This window comes from Clarias gariepinus, chromosome 27 (assembly GCF_024256425.1).
Source record: "Clarias gariepinus isolate MV-2021 ecotype Netherlands chromosome 27, CGAR_prim_01v2, whole genome shotgun sequence".
Lineage (NCBI taxonomy): Eukaryota > Metazoa > Chordata > Actinopteri > Siluriformes > Clariidae > Clarias > Clarias gariepinus.
Genome location: NC_071126.1, coordinates 4,044,383 through 4,058,322, shown reverse-complemented (window position 1 = coordinate 4,058,322; position 13,940 = coordinate 4,044,383).

Genomic DNA, 13,940 nt, shown 5'->3' with positions numbered 1-13,940 from the left:
ATTATTTTTCCTCTTTATCAGAAGTCAAAGCATGTGTGTCATTAATAATGAATTAGGTGATTCTGGTGTTTATGGCACACTGGAATTACCCTGGACGTGCCCCCACACACCACAATCCCCCCTATATAACTTTATATTTTTTCCATTACATGTTTAGACATCATAAGTGAAATTAGTATTTATACAATGCTATGTAATTTAGCAACACAGTAGATAATTAGATGAACAAACAATGGTGTTAGACTAGTCTGTTTTATTACATAATGTTATATTTGGTAAAAAAAATATATATTGAATGCATACCTTTATTTGTTGCCCGTTTGTTCTTTCTTTTCTCTTCTAATCTGGACAACTAATGCTTTTACGTTTTCGAATTTATTTTATGTGTAATAAGTCACAACTAAACCATTTCACTTGGGTGGAGGGGGCTTAATCTATTAATGAAAGCTATTCGCCCGGGTTTAATTACACTCATTAAGAGTCACCTAGTTCATGGTTCTCATGAGCTCAGACAATCTAAATTAATGTTGGATGGTATTGATATATCTGATAGAAAATGCAACAATAAACACATTCGCAGAATCTTTCAAACTCGAAGAAGAATTACTCCGAGAGAGAAATTTTATTGAAGACCATACATTCAAGATATTAAATGGCATAAAGCCTGGCTTTTGCCTAATAAATACTGCATTTCTAACAAAATAAAAGATGTTCATTTTAAGATTCTCCACAAAATTTACCCGGTAAACTCAATTTTATCTAAATATTTGGAGGTAGAGGACAAATGTTCTTTCTGTGGTACATTAAATGAAACTCTGATTCATTTGTTTGTTGAGTGTGAGAAAACAAAAAAATTCGTAATTCTGTTGAAAGACCACCTCTTGAACCATCTTAATGTGTCCTACTTCTTTACTGTCAAAGATAAAATCTTTTATCAGAAAATCCGTAAAATAAACAGCTTAAATTTTTTGTTTATTATTTTATTTTACATGCAAAATACTTTATTCATAAACAGAGAATTAAAAAGAAACAATTGTATTTCCCTCTCTTTCTTCTAGAAATGACCTCAATTTTAAATTCTCTTAAATTAATTGAGTTTAATAAGAAGAATAATAGACTTCTAGATAATTATGATATCATTTTTCACTGAAGTGTCTCTAGATTTATCTTTTTGGCGGTTTGTACATAATTCTCATCCTCTCGTGTATTTTATCCATTTATTTGGATTTTCAAATCTATAGTTCCTTGTCCTTTTTGTATAATTATTTGTTTGGATTAATGTTTTTTTCTCTCTCTCTGCTCGTGTGTGTGTTGTTGTTGTTGTTGTTATTGTGTTTGCTGTTAGTTGTAAATGTGTTTAATATGTTCTGTATTTTTTGTATTGGTTCAATAAAAAAGAAAAAAAAACTTGGGTGGAGGGGGGCAATTAGCCTAACCCATCTGTCTTTGGATTGTTGGAAGAAAAGTGTAAGTGCAAGGCGACAATGCTAAACACTGTGCTAAGCCACAGAGTTTTGGCCAATTTGTTTATTTAGGGCCCAAGGACTTGACATTGGCACTTATTATGATAATGTTAATGTCTCATGGTGCAGATGTCATAGTGAGTGAGAGCTCTATTATTCTTCTAAGGATTAATACTATTTTATTTTATATATATTTTTAATTATCCAGGCCTTTTTGTATCTGCTTAAATTTGGATATTTATAAAAAATATATAAAAACAAATTTGCAAGTTTTAGCAATTTATTTCTTGTAAGAAGCAAAATTAAGAAACACGAAATAGAACAAGAACTTTTTGCTAATTTAAAAATTCGATTTTTTTGGGGGTGGGGAAGGTTTGACTAGAAATAGGCTTAATAATCTTATATTCATATCTTATATTATAAGATAGGGTTCAAAGGATTTAAAATACATATAGAGAAAGAGAGGAAAAGCATACATGTATGTGCTTACTGTCTGATACTGATATCTCTCATTAGGTAACCTAAGTTGACCTAATGTTCTGTACAGAGACACAGAGTGTTCTTGGCAAAATGCATTCTGTACAGAACATTCGGTCAACTTAAGGTTAGGGACACACACCCATAACAGTTTTATGGTTCAAGAACATTAAGAACTCCAGCAATGGATTGGAGGCACGGTGATATAAGATCACAAGTACTACGTGTACAACTATGGGTTGGGTTGCCAACTCCCTGAAATGTAAATAGGGACATAAGGACAGCAATGATTGCGATGGATGGTGCTTTTTGTGGCAGGTGCATAACACAATTGGTTTATGCCTTAAAATTTCAACACAAGTTTTTACCCAGTTCGATTGCCTACGGTTGGTTTTATATGTTTTTAATACAACTTAATTAGTTTAATAGCTCTGAGAGAACAGCAGCAACAAAGAAAGCTCAAACACATATTTAATCACCACAGTCTCACCATCAGACACCACAGGTTTTACTGAATTGCAAAGATATTGATATTGCAGATACTTCTAGTCTTGATGGTTTAAGTTTAGAGCATCAATTTTCGTATTTACAAATTCAATATCAGGCACTATCTGTAAGTAGTAATATTGTAAACCTAGATTACAATTAGTTAATTAGCTAGACTAGTCCTAGACGGTTACAGAGTTTTTAGAATTAGTTCCAAGCTTAAAGCTAAACATAAGCTGACCAGCTTTAATGTAATCAGTGATATTATTATTTCAGGTTGAAAAAATAACATTTTGTAAGGTTGAGTATCTTATGCCTTACTTACACACAAATACACTCCCTGTTTAAAGTAGATTATTAAATCCATCACATAACTGTTTTGATTTTAGCGTATAACAATGAACTCTCAATTCGGGTATTTTACACGCCCTTACCTTGGACTGCTGTAAATATGTTTTCTCTAACAGGCCGTGTAGAAAAGAATAAACATACACTGGTCTGTCAATACATCATCATACATACAAAAGTAAATGGAGCATTGCTCAGATTATTTTTATACTCGACAACAAAGTATTTACGACATACAGTATGTCAAAAAGTTGATAAGGTACAGTTTTGTTGGAATATAACAAACTTGATGAAAAACTGCTCCACAAAAGTGCATAAATAGTTACAGCAGAAGTGAGAACACAGACAGATATCCCGACATCTTAGAGAAGCCTTTCAGAGCTGCAAAAGTTATTATCTAAGTATCCAATTATAATACTGTATTATTTTAACCTATTTTAAGTAATTAGAATTAATTTTAACCAAAAGTAAGCTGAACTACTAATTATTTCCTGTGGCGCAGAACCTTGGCCTATTTGGCCAAAGTAGTGGCAACTTGGTCTGTGAATAACAACACCTACATGGCAGAAGGCTACACAAAGTGAACACCCGCAACTAGTGGTAGTGGAAGTGACCCCTCAGGATGAAGCAGCCAAGGTTCCAGAGCAGTCTCCCAACCCCAGGAGGGCTGCTGAGTGACTTTTGATAGCATAGAGTAATATAAATCACTTTTAATTATTCTAAACTGGATCCTAAACTGTTCACTGCAACAAAAAAGGATATCTTAGAAAGTAAAAATATCTTAAATACAGTTTAATGTATGTACACTTTCTTTAAATAAGATTACAAAAACCAAATACTGTATACATTTTTTTAAGCTTATTTTAAGTTGGCTTTTATTGTCATTTACAGTTTAGTAAACTGGGAAACGAAACATCGTTGCTCCAGGACCAAGGTGCTACATACAACATAAATTAACAGCATAAATTAACAAAACCTGACTAAAACCTAATTAACCATTAATGAAACCTAATTAGCTGACTAGCTGAGACAAGACAGATTGACAAAACAGCCTAAATTAACAACATTTTCACAAAAAACTAACTAGCTACTGTAACTTAGAAACCTAATTAGTTGGCTAGCTGAGACTTGACATTTTACGTTAACAGAGAGCTATCTAGGTTATCTTGATTTAAGCAAAAAGTTTCATGTTCTTTTGGTAGACAATTTAGCAAGTTTTAGCAATTTCTTAGCAAAATTAGGAAACAAGAAATAGAACAAGAAAAGTTTGCTAATTTATAAATTAGAACATTTAACTAGAAATAGGTACTGATACTGATATCTCTTGTGTGTGTGCTTAACCTAAGTTGACCTAATGTTGTCTAATGTCTAATTAGCTGAGCCAGATTTCTTAGTTAGCTAGCTGGTTCCGGTAAAGTGTGTTGTTGAATGACAATAAAACTTGACTTGACTTGTTCTGTACAGAAACACATTCTTGGCAGAATACATTCCCATAATGTGACATAACCCTGTGCTTCCCATTAGAGTTTCATGGTTTAAGAACATTAACAACTCCAGCAATGGATCAGAGGCACTGTGATCTGAGATCACAAGTCTACTAAGGGTGGAGCGCGCACAGAAAAATAAGCAAGTTAAATAAGTTCTTAAATAAGTTAATAATGATGATAAGGTTTGCATGTTTGGTTTTCTATCTTTTCATGTTACTCTGTGGGTTAATGAACTGCTTTATTGCCCTGATTCTATTTTAAGAGCGAGGCAGGGGACTGACTGGGAAGGTCTCTTACTCAGAAGTATGAGATAGAGAGGGAGGGGGCTAGTGGACATTACCTCAAGTCGACTGCAGGGGAGCAGGAAAAACACACACATCTAACACTGTACAGCAATGCAGTTAGTTAAAATAACCAACAATATGAAATGCCACTGAATAAATCACAGATCATTCATAACACTGTGAATATATACTGAATCCCTGGTCTTTAACTGCACTTTCTCCATTAATTAGTATTAGTAGTACAATAAAAATACTGGGTTTCTATAAACACATCTTTGGGTTGTTTATGCTGGGTCAAAATTCTGTGTTATTTTGGGTACTTTAATCATAGTGTTGGGTTGCTTTGGCTGTGAATACTAAAAGTGCTACATGATTAAACTCAATGCAAAAACTGGAAAAAGAAATGTTGCGGTTTTTCACAAAAATCCGGCAAAAGCATCTCGTCTCCCGCACGGATCAGACCGTCTACAAACTACTGTCCGACTGAAATACGGATAATATTAATATTATCAATGTGAAGCATGGTGGTGTATAATGACTTTTCATATTATCACTTTTGCATAATGTATATTTATAAATATTTTTAATAGACATTTTTATGATTTTATTTAAATAATTTTTATGTCATGTGACGTATTGCCTCAAAATCTATTCTTAAATGTCCATCTGTCCTGCAATGTACACAATCTTTTTTATTCAATATTATCACTTTGCATATTTATTAATAATTAAGATTTAATAATTCTATATTTTATTTAAATAATTTCCAGGTCATGTAACCTATTGACTCAAAATCTATTCTAAAATGTGTGTTCACCTGTCCTGCAGAGGGCACAACATTTTTCATTCAATATTATCACTTTGCATATTTATTAATCATTTTTTATTGATTTTATTTCAACAACTTTTAAGTCATGTGACCTATTGGCTCAAAATCTATATTATATATTAATATAATAATATATATTATTTTTTAATGAAATATGAATAATTGAATTTGGCACAAAATCCTTTCTAAAATGTGTAACCACCTGTCCTGCATAAAGTTTTTTTTTTAATTATTACTAACACTTTGCATGTTTATTAATACTTTTTAATTTAAATATTAATTATTTATTTCAATAGCTTCCTTGCAATATTTTATTTCAATTAAAATAGATCATAAAGCCATTCTTGAATTTACAATGTCATCTATACTGCGTGTGTGTGTTTTAAACCACAGTTAAAAGAAAAACAGGGTTAGGGTTAGGGTTAGGGTTAATATCAAAGCAAAAATGGTTGCACACTTTATCCAAAACACAAATCCAGGAAGTGCAAGTCGAAAATGTACGAAGTGAGCCAAACCCAATAGGAGATATCCTGTCTTGACCACACGAATAGCACAGAGAAGATAAAGTGAAACGCAATTATTATTTAAGCATTTTTGCAGGTAATTTTACTGTCACACTATTTAAAAAACTTGCACTGCAGTGGATACCAGGATTTGATTACATTGAGGTGTGTCTGTCTTGGTCATCTTTTAGATGATGCTTTACAAAGCAGCATACATAGGTACCCTAAAGGGGAAACTTGTAATTCCTGTTGAACATTAAACCCCCATACAGAGAATGTGTCATTCAGTTTCTCATAAGCAAGATGCAATATCAAAATACATTTGCAATATCAAAATACATTTATAGTCATTTAAATTATTATTGAATTATTGACAATTATAATCACAATATTTCTATTTTTATACCTAATCAAACTATTCATTCTGTTTTATTAGCACTAAATGATAATTTGTATGCTGCATGATTAGCAGAGATGTCAAGTAACAAAGTACAAATACATACATTTTTACATTAAAAAAAACATCCGGATAAATCTGGATGGAGCGAATTTGATTGTGGTTGGATGAGAAGTATAAACATACCATTCCGTCACCCTATTAGTTGGTACGCGATCCATCGCACCTGCACATGACGTCACATCACACACTCCAGCAAGGACGTTTGAATAAAATAGCATTTTCGGTTGATAACGTTGTGATAAGTAGGCGAAGATGTCCGTGATAGAGACTCAAGAGTCGAGCGAAATGTCACAACCAAGCACCAGCGCAGAAGGTAACAGCACCAAGAAGGTAACAGAAATGATATATATATATATATATATATATATATATATATATATATATAATTTTTTTTATTAATTACTTGCACTAATCATACATTCTGACAGCACTAATGTTTATTGTAGACAACCATACAAGGGTAATTGTTACTAAGCCTGCCCTGGGTACATTCATTTTCTTGTATGTTGCCCTCACAGATTCCTGCAGCTAAGCTTGGATGTACATTTACATTCCAATAAAGGTTACCGATGAAATGCCTCTGAAGTTTGACTTTTTGCACCATTAAAATACTTAACTAGTTATCAAATCTTCTTCTCCATAAAACATGTTAATACTCAGTAGTACACATATATGGTTCTTTAATGTATTTGCATTGGACTAAAATGCATTCTTTTTCAATTGCCATATACAGTATCCCAAATCACTATGGCCTTTAAAAAATACACCAAAAAAACAACAACACATTTTTCTTTTTTTTTTATGAGGTGTTATTGCAGTATATAGGCCCGTGGCACAGCCTAAGCTTTTATCCTTAATGCCCAGACCCCCTCATGTTACTTTTACTTTTATACTTTAAGTAGTTTTGAAACCAGTACTTTTACACTTTTACTTGAGTAAAAAGCTTGAGTTGATACTTCAACTTCTAAAGAAGTCTTTTTAAACCCTAGTATCTATACTTCTACTCAAGTAATGAATGTGAATACTTTTGACACCACTGATGATAAGATAACTTTAATATTAAAAAAAAATAAAGCATCAGGTGGCTACAGTACACATGATTCTCTACAAGCACAAGCTTGCTTGTGCTTGGTACATGGAATGAAGGCTGAATCACCATGGGTGGTTGTGTTTTTTGTTTTTCTGGGGGAGTTGGGAGATTGCTCTATAAATATGCTGACATGCACACACGAAAGCACAAACTTAGCACTCGTCTCAATAAGTTCAGCCTAAACTCTGCAACATGGTCATGGGCAAAGGTGTTGAAGTACAGGTCAATAAGGCCATCTATCAGACAGGTGAGTCAATAAATTGTATTGAAGCGATTCATACAAATGCTACTTGTGATGCAGTTACATATGTTATTAATATTATGATTATTATTACAAACCACTTTTCCCTTTTTATTTACACTATTTGTAACATTAAATCTATTTTGTTTAAAGCTGGTGTGGCAAAAGAGAAAATTGGTGAGGTGACTGGAGAAAAACAAAGCAAGGACAAGAAACAGGATGGAGGTAATTATATTATTTTTTAATAAATTTTCTCATTTGATTATTTAAAAAAAAATTCACTGTTTAGTATTAGCAAGCATCAAGCAGTGTAATTCTATTTGTAAATTATATTAGTTTTAAAGCTTTCTGATTCTCTTTTAAATAATAATAATAATAAAAATAAACATCCTATAGCAGTGGTAGGTTGCATTATAGAAATAAAATTCTTTATTATGATTAAAGTGTATGTATGCCTGTTGTAATAAGGCTGTAACTGTTGCAGTTCTCAACGATTTGGTGAGCGGTGTGGTCGGCAAAGGTTCAGCAAACCAGGCAGCAGATCAGGCACTCGCTTTTGGAAAAAAGTTACTTGACAAATGTAATGCATTTTAAGTGTTTGTATCACATTATTACCAAATTTTGCATATGACTGTTTAATTAAACAGCAATGGAACAGAAAATGTGTTTAATTTCTTTATTCATAACAAAAAAAAGCAAATTTTCACATGATGGTGTAGATGAGCTTTTGGAATGGTTTTGGTCCCCAATGAGCTAAACTCACCCACATACAAACACACATTTCCAGGGTGTCACTAAATACACTGGATTTAATATTCACACATTTTAAATGGAAAATATTACATTTAGCACATCTCCAAGTCTAAGTGCTGAACAAGACCAGTGTGTTAGATGGATGTTTTTCAGTTTGAGGTATTTTATGAATGTTCTTCTCCAGATTAAAGACATAATTCCTCTGAGTATAAAACTCCTGCTCTAAGGTTAAAGACATTTTTAGTGTTGCCTTTTACTACTCATAATGTGGGGTCACAAGCTTTGGGACAACAAACATTGTGAATGAATGAATGAATGTAAACATGTTTTGAAAGCTGGATAATAAAAATAACCCACATTTCATTTGCACAATGGATGCAGAGGCAATACTGCCAACATTAGTTAAAAACAAATTAATACAAAACTACAACACAGTAAGATAGTGAATAGCTTGAGAACGTGAACTTAAGAACATTGCAGCATGACATTCTTTATAACTAGCAGCTTGTTTGGTTGTCATACAGAAATCACAGCATAGTTATAGTAGAAAAACTTTATGGAACAAAACTTGGCACAATATGAGTGGGACAATTTATTATTTAATATAATTTATTAAGTAATATAGTATGCCCCTTTGGAAACTCAGAAAATAACAGAAGGCTGTGAGATGATCGGGCACAGGGTTGGACTAAGGCTGGTCAGGAGTCAGGATGAATAAACTGGTAGAGGGGACATTGAGCATTTATGTGAATAATTTGCTACAAAAGACAAAAAAATATAAATATCCTTCTTAAATAATAATAATAATAACTAATAATAATAATAGTAATAATAAAGTATTAATTGAATAACTACTAAGAATGCACTGCTTAGTTAGGAGAATAAGAAAGCCTGGGTAATCACTGTAGACAGGTTGGTCTACTGATTACTCTTAAAGCAATCTCAACATCAGGGACATCGCAATGCTCTGGAGGTGTTTATACACACTATAGTGATCAATCAACAGAAACTATAAACACACCATAAACATTACTGTATTTAAGCTGATACTGTAATCTTATATTAGGAGATTGGCTAGCTTCCAGAATTCATTTGACATCCAACAGCTTTTCCCAGATGGCCAGGCAATACGTTAATCTACATGGTCTTTTCTTGGTATTTCTTTTAATTAAACTACAGTAAAAATTCAGTAACCCCTTGATCTTTGTTAGGTTTCTGCATCTAGAGTTCTCACCAGGAACACCTGGTTTGAGACAGGAATGAATCCTGAATGCAACACCAATCCACCTTAGTGCCTCATGCAAACACACTCAGGAGCGTTTCTATATTTATGTAAGGAAACAGGAAAACCCAGAGCAAATCAACACATGCAGAATCCCTGGTTGACCCAGGAGATTTAAGGCTGCAATACTAACCATTGCTCCACCCTGCCACCCATAGCACACAACTGAAAAAGAAGTTAAGGTTGGGAAAGGTGTAGAATAGTGTTACTTGGTTACGTTAAAAAAAAATAGTCAGTGTAAAGCCATAAGGAGAGTAATACATGTGTGTGTGTGTCCTCAGGTGGATTTCTGCTAGGATGGGCGGATGGAGGGTGGAGATGGTGGCCAGGAAAATTCCTTAAAAATAATCAAACATTCATTATTTAATACCCACAAAGTGTTTAAATAATTTACTGCATGAGTATGAGGCTAATAAATTTTTCATCTCTTTCAAACAGGATTACTAATTTAATTTTATTTATATAGCGCTTTTAACAATAGTCATTGTCTCAAAGCAGCTTCACAAAAATGAAAGAAATTCATTAAAAACAATACACAATTTATTATTATTTTATGTGTGAGAAAAATGTGTCTAGATAATAATATGAATGAATGAAATGTCTCTGATGAGCAAGCCAAGGGTGACGGCGACAGTGGCAAGAAAAAACTCCCTAAGATGGCAATAGGAAGAAACCTTGAGAGGAACCAGACTCAATCAGGGACCCCATCCTCATTTAAGTAATAACAGATAGAAATGATATAACATCATGTGTGTTATGCAGCTGAAAGTACAATATAACAGAAATTCTTTAAATTAACATGAAGTCCAGTTCAGCACAGGAAGTCAGTAGGTGCAGAGGGCAGATGAGGTCTGGATCACTGGGAGCACAGGAGCAGGATGTGTAGCTCCAACCATCATAAAGCAGAATCCTTCTCTGGATGCCTCAGGATCCTCGCAGGGTTGGCCTTTGTCTACTGAAGCTGGTATAATCTCCAGATGCCTCGGGATGGGTAGAAAAGTACAGAACAGATGGCGAGAATTAGCGTAGTTGCCATTCAGGATAGATGTACTGAAGTATGAAGTTATTGTCACGGTGCGGAGCGGAACGAGGTGAATCCAGGGGCAGATAAATGACAGCAACGTGAAAACAAGAGCGCGGTCGGAATGCGGAAGCGGAGGTCAAAACCGGGAGATAAATCAGCGCAGCGTTTAAGCCAAATCGTTAAACAAGAGCAGTAGTCAGAAGGGGAGGCGTTTAATTGGTTACTGGGGAAATCAATCAGCGAAGCGACAATTCAAAAAACGATATATAAATAATATATATTCCTGTTTGCGCACAGCTTCCCTGTCAAACAGATATATTTATTGAAGAATAGTATATCTAAATATCAGGTCAGGAGTTCTGAAGCGAACGTGTGTGTGTGATTTGTGAATGTGCTGTTTATGTGACTTTCGTGCTGTGCTGAATAAACTACTCCCAGCCATTTGCATTGGGCAGCAAAGAAGCTCACTCGTCTCTCGAAAGTTCCTTCGCAGTGAAAAACGCTACAATAAGTTACTAATAAGCTTACTAAATACGCTTAGGTAATAAAGGTACTAATAAGCATATATCATAGCATAAATTTGTGAATTTAGTAGAAATCTACAGATGCAAACAGATGGAGGATAGATACACTCTAAAAATGTAGTAAATCTGAGTAACTGCATCTGGTACATTAATCAATAAAACTGAGTACACTGAAAAAAACTGATTTTTTGGTGTGGTAAAATATATTAAATTAACCATCATAATTTTTACATTGTAAAAATACATTTCAAGGAGAACTAGAATTTTCTAAGTAAAAGTTTAAATACCTACACATTAATGTAATAAATTAACTGAGTGGAAAGAGTTAAATATTATTATGTATTTACTTGTAACATTTACATGTTTTATAGTCACTGCACATAACCCTAATAATATTAAGTAAATTTTACCTTTAAGTTAGTTTTTCAAATTAAACGGCGCATGCGTGTTTGGAGACGCTGTACCCGCGCTGTGGATCAGTCGGTTGGGGATCATCACGGAGGTACAGCACGGCGTGGCTGGAGCTGGAGTTTGTCGTGTTCGAGGTAAGTTTACCTTTCTGTTTTGGATGCGATTCTCACTTTCATGACCCTTAATTAATGTTCATCTTAATCTCAGGACGTACAATTAGCAATATTTCAGTTTTTAATAGTGTGGAGATTCACAAAACACCGTTTTTCGTGTAAAAACCTGAAAAAGTGTAAAAACCTGAAAAAGTGGGGTATTATCACAGAGAAAAAAATAATAATTATTATTATTTTTTTATAAATATAATTGATAATAAAAAATTACCATGTTTTCTTATTAATTATACAATTTAAAATGTTAAATTCACTACAAGATAAAGGTAGATGAAGGGGTGGACATTTCCTGCTCAGTGATGTCATTCATCATAGGATTTCCTGACACTGTAAAGGTGCAGAGTAATCTATGGAGTGTAGCCATCTCATGCCATGTTTTAGAATGTTTTACCGATGCAAGATTATTGCTAAAGCAATTTAATCCAAGTTAAACAATCTGAAGTATATGAAGTGATGGTAATTTTTTATTATCAATTATTTTTATTATTATTTTTTCTCTCTGTGATAATAAAGTCATCACAGGTGATTGAAGCAATTCAGATTTTTTTGTTTCTCAAAATAATAATTTTTTTTATTTACTTGTAAATTTTATGCAGGAGGACAGACGAAGTGATGCCAGTTTGCACATTCTTAAAATCCTTGTTGTCCGTTCTGTCGAAGGGGAGGAACTGGTTGGTGTATCCATAATATTTGAAGGAAAGGAAATTTTGCAAGAATGTGGCAATACTGCAAAGGCATGTGCACTGCTTATGGGAATAATTTATGCCATTAACCTTGCAGACCCCCGAGCACTGCGCTACACATTTGAGCTATTTCAGAAAGTTCTTTTAGAACTTGGTGGGATTAAGCTATTACCAAAAGTGCAAGCTTTAAAGATGAAGTTATCATCTTAAAACATTTGATATGGCTTGACTACTTGTATTTACATGTTCAGTGTTTACATGTTCAGCTTAAAATGTTTTAATGCGTTAAGGTTTCAATGGCATACTTTTAAGTGCACTAGTCCAGAGTGCTGATTTGAATGTTGCAACTTCACTGCTACAGAGGGCTATTAAGTTTTTTAAAGTTTATTCTACAGTTTGTTTAATGTATTTTCTGCTGTATTTTATTTCTAAACGAATGCTGTATTTTATTAATTAATTAATTTATTATTATTATTTTACACAATTTTGTTTAAAACAAGTATTTCAGGCCCTGTTGCTGTGCAGTTGTTTTTATGAATGCAAAATTTAGCTGAATGCACATTTATTAAAAAGGCAACCTGTATCTAGACAGATATACCTGTATATGTGTGAATTTTAAAAATATTTGGTAATGTTGGTAAATAAACTGCTTAATTATATTTTAGTTGTGTGATTTATGAAAGATGTAGATGAAATAATTACTTAAGTTTCTTTGCAAAACATAAATTATCAATGTGTACATTATTATATATATATATATATATATATATATATATATATATATATATATATATATATATATATAAATTAATAAAATATATATATTATATAATATGAATTAATAAAACCAAGTAAGGGAAAATCTCACAAAACAAAATGATAGTAAGATTTACTTAATAATTTCATAAAATCAAAGTTATACAATAAATTAACTTGATTATTTTAAATGAATGTAACTTGTGCATTAAATATATTTATGTAACTTTTACTTAATTTCTTTGATTGTTAATTTAATTGTTAATTTAATTGTTAAGTAGATTTTACCTGACAATTACGGATGAGTTTTACTTAATATTGGAGCAATAAAATTTACTTAAAATCTATGTGTGCAAATTGTTACGAGGATTTTATTAAGTAAATCTTACAAGTTATTTTTTTCAGTGTAGAAATAAGTTAACATTAAACATTAAAAATAACAATATTTATAAATTAACTTTTTATTTATGAGTAATTTAACTTTTAATTTCCTCTAAACCTTTATAAAATAGTAGTCCATACAACCACAAATACATACATGACATGGGCTTTTATTGAAATTTTCTCAATTATTTTGGTAAGTTTAATTCAAACAATCAAGTAAGATTTTCTGAGATTTTGTTAAGTTAATAAAGTTAAACATTTCTCTAATATTTACTAAGCCACAGA